The following is a 7178-nucleotide window of genomic DNA, read 5'->3' as shown; positions in this document are numbered from 1 at the left end:
AACTTTGGCTTTGGAGCCCTAGCAAACAGTCTTGCAGGCGAACAATAGTACTCATATGAATAAGTAGAATAGTTCTTGGTCTTATGAACATGGCGGTTTGATGAACCGCGCTCATATTCATAGGCCTGAGTATGGTTTCCCTGCAAAACATTTGCGTTAGTGCGACTCAGGTGAGTCCTCTGTCTGTATGAAGCCTTTGGACCGTATGAAGCCTGAGGTCTGGGGTTTGTCTTCTTCACATGTGGTTTCATGATGACATTCACAAGAAGATTCTCCAGACACTTTTTGGGAACCCAGATCTTCTTCATAGGCGGTCCATTCCTGCAGTTAGTACCAATGTACCTGGCAAACACTTCACCATTCTGATTCTTAAACAGTTTATAGTTTGCATCAAAGGATTCATCAATGACAATGGGGTTTGCACAAGTGAAGCCAGATAGAGTGGATGGATCTGCTGAAGATTCCTTTGCAGCAACCCATGTGGTTTTGGGGTACTGCTCAGGTTTCTAGTAAGAGCCATCAGCATTCATTTTCCTTACGGACCCAACACCCTCTTTCCTCGGGTTTCGGTTCAAGATCTGCTTTTTGAGGACATCACATAGTGTCTGATGCCCTTTAAGACTTTTGTACATCCCTGTTTCAAGCAATGTCTTCAACCTAGCTTTCTCATCAGCAATAGCAGTGGTATCCTCAGCAGAGGGGTTAGTTTCCACATCAACAGTTGAAGATATTGCAACAGTAGCAGCAGTAGAACATTCAGCAACAGAAGTAGTATTATCACGCTCAATGCATTTAAGACATGGTGGTTTAAATCCTTCCTGAGCGGAACTGATCTGTTTGGCGCGAAGTGACTCATTTTCCTTTTGAAGATCTTCATGAGCCGCTCTCAATTTCTCAAGATCTTGCTTCCTTTGAAGATAATCATAGGAAAGCTTTTCATGAGTTGTTGAGAGCGTTTCATGACGACTTTCAAGTTACTCATACTTAACATGAAGATTTTTCATGTCTTCAATTAAGGACTCAGAACGAGTCATTTCAGCGCCTAACAGATCATCGCTTTTGTCTAACAGTTTTTGAATATGTTCCATGGCTTTCTGTTGTTCAGTTGCAATTCTAGCAAGTGTTTTGTAGCTGGGTTTTGAACCACAATCAGAGTCATCGTCACTAGATGTTTGATAGTGAGTAGTGCGTGTGTTTACCTTGGCACCGCGTGCCATGAAGCAGTAGGTAGGAGTGGAGTAGTCCTTGTCATTTGCATTGGTGTCGGTGATGAAGTCATTGTCTTCAGTGGTGAAGATGGACTTGGCAACGTATGCTGTAGCCAGACTTGCGACGCCAGAATCGGACTCCTCCTCAGACTCCACCTCCGCCTCCTCAGAAGCGGACTCCTCCTCTGAATCCATTTCCTTGCCAACAAACGCACGTGCCTTGCCAGATGAGCTCTTCCTGTGTGATGAAGACTTTGAGGAAGACTTGGAAGAAGACTTTGAGTATTTCTTCTTCTTCTTGTCGTCAGAGTCATATTCCTTGCTCTTCTTCTTCTTTTTATTCTCATTGTCCCACTGCGGACACTCAGAGATGAAGTGGCCAGGTTTCTTGCACTTGTGACATGTTTTCTTCTTGTAGTCATGAGCAGAAGCTTCATCATTCCTTGAGCTTGATCGGGAAGACTTTCTGAAACCTTTCTTCTTGGTGAATTTTTGGAACTTCTTCACAAGCATAGCAAGTTCCCTTCCAATGTCTTCAGGATCAACAGAACTGCTGTCAGATTCTTCTTCAGATCAGGAGACAGCTTTTGCCTTCAAGGCACGAGTTCGCCCATAGTTTGGACCGTAGATATCTCTTCTCTCAGAAAGCTGAAACTCATGTGTGTTGAGCCTCTCAAGTATGTCAGACGGATCAGTGTCTTGAAATCAGGACGTTCTTGAATCATCAGGGCTAGGGTGTCAAACGAACTGTCAAGTGATCTCAGTAGTGTCTTGACGACTTCATGCTTGGTGATCTCAGTAGCGCCAAGGGCTTAAAGCTCATTCATGATGTTAGTGAGTCGATCAAACATGAGCTGGACATTCTCATTGTCATTTCTCTTGGAGCGGTTGAAGAGGTTGCGAAGGACACTGATTCTCTGATCTCTCTTGGTTGAGACGCCTTCATTGGCCTTGGAGAGCCAGTCCCAGACTAGCTTAGATGTTTCCAAAGCACTCACGCGGCCATACTGTCCTTTGGTCAGATGACCACATATGATATTCTTGGCAGTAGAGTCCAGTTGAACAAACTTCTTGACGTCAGCAGCAGTGACACCTTCTCCAGCCTTGGGAACGCCGTTCTTGACGACATACCATAGGTCGACGTCAATGGCTTCAAGATGCATGCGCATCTTATTCTTCCAGTAGGGATATTCAGTTCCATCGAAGATGGGGCACGCAGCGGAGGCTTTGATTATCCCTGCAGTCGACATAGCTAAAACTCCAGGTGGTTAAACCGAATCACACAGAACAAGGGAGTACCTTGCTCTGATACCAATTGAAAGTGCGTTATATCGACTAGAGGGGGGGTGAATAGGCGATTTTTATGAAAGTCTTCAAAACGTGGAAGTTATGAAGACAAACGATAGAAATAAACCTATTACCATGCAGCGGAAGGTAGACTACACTAAGCAAACCATAGTCAAGTATTCAATGGAGTGAAAGCACAATGACTAATAGCAGCAATGTAGTAAGGATCAGGTAGGAAGATATTATGAAGCCAAACAGAACACGCAGTCACTCAGTGAAGACAAAAGATAGTGCAATCATACAATGACTTCACAAGGACCAACAGTAAGTAAAGGGAAGGGAAGGATGAAACCAGTGACTCGTTGAAGACAATGATTTGTTGGACCAGTTACAGTTGCTGTGACAACTGTACGTCTGTTTAGGGCGGCTAGGTATTTAAACCTGAGGACACCCAGTCCTGAACACGCAGCTCAGGACACCCAGTCCTCACCGTATTCCCCTTGAGCTAAGGTCACACAGACCTCGCCCAATCACTCAGGTAAGTCTTCAAGGTAGACTCCCAAACCTTCACAGACTTCGTTCACCTCCAATCCACAATGTCTCTTGGATGCTCAGAACGCGACGCCTAACCGGCTGGAGGATTCACAGTCCTCAAGTGTAATAAGTCTTCAGCTCACACAGACAAGAAGACTTAAGTGATGCCTAACACTCTTAGGCTCTGGGTGGTTAGGGCTTTATCCTCGCAAGGAATTCTCTCTCAAAGGCTTCGAGGTGAGTTGCTCTCAAACGACAAAAGCCGTACTCTAACTCTGAGCAGCCAACCATTTATGGTTGTAGGGGGTGGGCTATTTATAGCCACTAGGCAACCCGACCTGATTTGTCCGAAATGACCCTGGGTCACTAAGGAACTGACACGTGTTCCAACGGTCAGATTTCAAACTCACACGGCAACTTTACTTGGGCTACAAGCAAAGCTGACTTGTCCGACTCTGGACAAGATTCGCTCTCATAGTCTTCACTCGAAGACATAGGTTTTGGTTAAGCATCACTTCAGTCATTCTGACTGGTTCTCTTGGACCCCACTTAACAGTACGGTGGTTCCTATGACTCAACAGAGAAGAAACAGAACTACGAAAGATCTAAGTCTTCGAGCTTCATAGGCTTCATGCGATGTCTTCTCATGTCATAGTCTTCAATGAGAATATCTTCATAAACCACCTTTGACATCAATGTCTTCATACATTTTTAGGGGTCATCTCTGGTAGGAAAACCGAATCAATGAGGGACTTCTACCTGTGTTATCCTGCAATTCTGACAAACACATTAGTCCCTCAACTAGGTTTGTCGTCAATACTCCAAAACCAACTAGGGGTGGCACTAGATGCACTTACACTCCTCCTCGTCTTCACGGGAGGAATGCGCCTTGGAGCCGTCGGATGATGAACCCGACACCTCCTGGTGCTGGGCACTTGTTCGAGTCACCGTGGCCTTCTTCCTGGCCTTCTTCTCTGGCACCACATAGGGTGCCGGAACCAGCAGCTTCGCCAAGCGGGCATCGGCTGGGTCTTCGGGCAAAGGAGCCGGACAGTCGATCTGTCCGGACTTCGCCTGCCAATCCTGTCAAAGGTAAGGGAGCTTAGATCCCGCATAGAGTTAAACTATGAAAAACTAATACTCTGTAAAAGGTACAAACAACTTACCGCGCTAGCATGACGCTGCGCGCTGAATCCGCGATCCTCGGTAGCGGATGCGGGAGCCTCGGCGCCCTTGAAAAGCACCTTCCAGGCAACTTCGTACGTCGTGTCGAAGAGCCTGCTCAGAGTTCGGTGCTGCGTCGGGTTGAACTCCCACAAATTGAAGGCCCGTTGTTGACACGGGAGGATCCGACGGATGAGCATAACCTGGACTATGTTGACGAGCTTGAGCTGCTTTTCCACCAGGGTTTGGATGCATGTTTGCAGTCCAGTCACCTCTCGTTTGCTGCCCCACGACAGGCCCGTCTCTTTCCAGGACGTGAGCCGTGTTGGGGGTCCGGACCGGAACTCGGGGGCTGCGACCCACTCAGGGTCGCGCGGCTCGTTGATGTAAAACCACCCCAATTGCCACCCCTTCAGGGTCTCCACAAAGGAGCCCTCGAGCCATAAGACGTTGGGCATCTTGCCCACCATGGCGCCTCCGCACTCTGCCTGGTTGTCGCGCACCACCTTCGGCTTGACATTGAAAGTCTTGAGCCATAGGCCGAAATGGGGGCGGATGCGGAGGAAAGCCTCGCACACGACGATAAACGCCGAGATGTTGAGGATGAAGTTTGGGGCCAGATCATGGAAATCCAGGCCGTAGTAGAACATGAGTCCCCGGACGAATGGGTGGATAGGAAAGCCCAGTCCGCGGAGGAAGTGGGGAAGGAACACTACCCTCTCATGGGGCCTTGGGGTGGGGAGGAGCTGCCCCTCTTCGGGAAGCCGGTACGTGATGTCGTTAGACAAGTATCCGGCCTTCCTCAGTTTTTTGATGTGTCCCTCCATGACAGAGGAGACCATCCACTTGCCTCCCGCTCCGGACATGGTTGGAGAAGGTTGAGGTGGGGAGTGCGGACTTGGGCGCTAGAGCTCGAGTGCGCGAGAATGGATAGGCAAAGGAGGAAGAAGGCGTAGGTGAAAAGGTGGATCCTTATCCCCTTATATGGGTGGACGCAACTACGTGCCCCACCAGCCTGGTAAAACTCGCTTATCCCCAAGCGCCGTAAATCAATGGCGCGGTTGGGTTACCCATGCCCGTATTGATGAGAATCCCGGAATAAGGGGACACGGTCTCTGCTTCGACGAGATGTGCCAAGGAAACCGCTTCGCATGACACGCTGAGGTGGGACAATAAAACGATTCAAATAAAGGCTTGGCCGTGGTGCGATGTCACACTACGGAATACGTCAGCAGATTAGATTTTGTGTAAATATTATTCTCTCTATGGCAATATGTGGAAACTTATTTTGCAGAGCCGGACACTATCTTTGTGTTCAAAATCTTCTATGAAGTACTTGGAGGAGGAACCCGCCTTGCAATGCCGAAGACAATCTGCGCGCCGGACTCGTCCTCATTGAAGCCTGGTTCAGGGGCTACTGAGGGAGTCCTGGATTAGGGGGTGTCCGGATGGCTGGACTATACCTTCAGCCTGACTCCTGGACTATGAAGATACAAGATTGAATACTTCGTCCCCTGTCCGGAAGGGACTTTCCTTGGCGTGGAAGGCAAGCTTGGCGATACGGATATGTAGATCTCCTACCATTGTAACCGACTTTGTGTAACCCTAACCCTCTCCGGTGTCTATATAAACCGGAGGGTTTTAGTCCGTAGGACAACATACAGAACAACAATCATACCATAGGCTAGCTTCTAGGGTTTAGCCTCTCCGATCTCGTGGTAGACCTACTCTTGTATACCCATATCATCAATATTAATCAAGCAGGACGTAGGGTTTTACCTCCATCAAGAGGGCCCGAACCTGGGTAAAACTTCGTGTCCCTTGCCTCCTGTTACCATCCGGCCTAGACGCACAGTTCGGGACCCCCTACCCGAGATCCGCCAGTTTTGACACCGACATTGGTGCTTTCATTGAGAGTTCCTCTGTGTCGTCGCCGTTAGGCTTGATGGCTCCTACGATCATCAATAGCGATGCAGTCCAGGGTGAGACCTTCCTCCCCGGATAAATCTTCGTCTTCGGCAGCTTCGCACTGCGGGCCAATTCACTTGGCCATCTGGAGCAGATCGAAAGCTATGCCCCTGGCCATCTGGTCAGATTTGGAAATTTAAACTACACGGCTGACATCCGCGGGGACTTGATCCTCGACGGATTCAAGCCACTGCTGAGCGTGCGGCACTGTCACGACGAGCATGGTCTAGCTCTGCCGCCGAACAGTGCCCTGGAGGCCGCACCTGCATCGGCTTCGACCCTTAATTCGGAGCCAACTACGCCGATCGAGGATGGGTGGTTGCACGCCGCCTCGGGGGCTGCGATCCCAACGGCGATCGAGCCGAACACCAGCCCTGCACTCCGCGAGACTCGTGACTCCAAGGAGCCGGACTCCTCTCCGGACTCCGAACCCTCCGCGCCCTTGCCGATCGAATCCGATGGGCGCTGATCATGGAGTTTACTGCCACGGACATCTTTCAGCACTCGCCTTTCGGCGATATTCTGAAGACACTAAAGTCTCTCTCTTTATCAGGAGAGCCCTGGCCGGACTACGGTCAACAAGGCTGGGATACGGACGATGAAGAAATTCAAAGCCCACCCACCACCCACTTTGTAGCCACTGTCGACGATTTAACCGACATGCTCGACTTCGACTTCGAAGACGATGAAGAACCAGCGCCTATTGGGCCCTGGAAAGCCACCTCGTCATATGACATATACATGGTGGACACCCCAAAAGAAGGAGATGGCGATGGAACAGCGGAGGATGACCCCTCCAAGAAATAGCCTAAGCGCCGGCGTCAGCAGCGCCGCTCAAAATCCCGCCAAAGCAAATACGGTGATTCCAGCACGGGAGATAATAATACTCTGGAGAGTGCCGAAGAAAACCCCCTCCAGTAAGAGTCAGCACAGGAGGATGGAGAATCCAGCCCTCATGAGAGAGCGGCTGACAGAGAGGTCGAGGACGATAACTATACGCCTCCCTCCGAAGAAGAG

This window comes from Triticum urartu, chromosome 3 (genome assembly GCF_003073215.2).
Source record: "Triticum urartu cultivar G1812 chromosome 3, Tu2.1, whole genome shotgun sequence".
NCBI classification, from domain to species: Eukaryota; Viridiplantae; Streptophyta; class Magnoliopsida; order Poales; family Poaceae; genus Triticum; species Triticum urartu.
The sequence above is the reverse complement of the archived record's forward strand: the minus strand, read 5'-3'. Positions refer to the sequence as shown.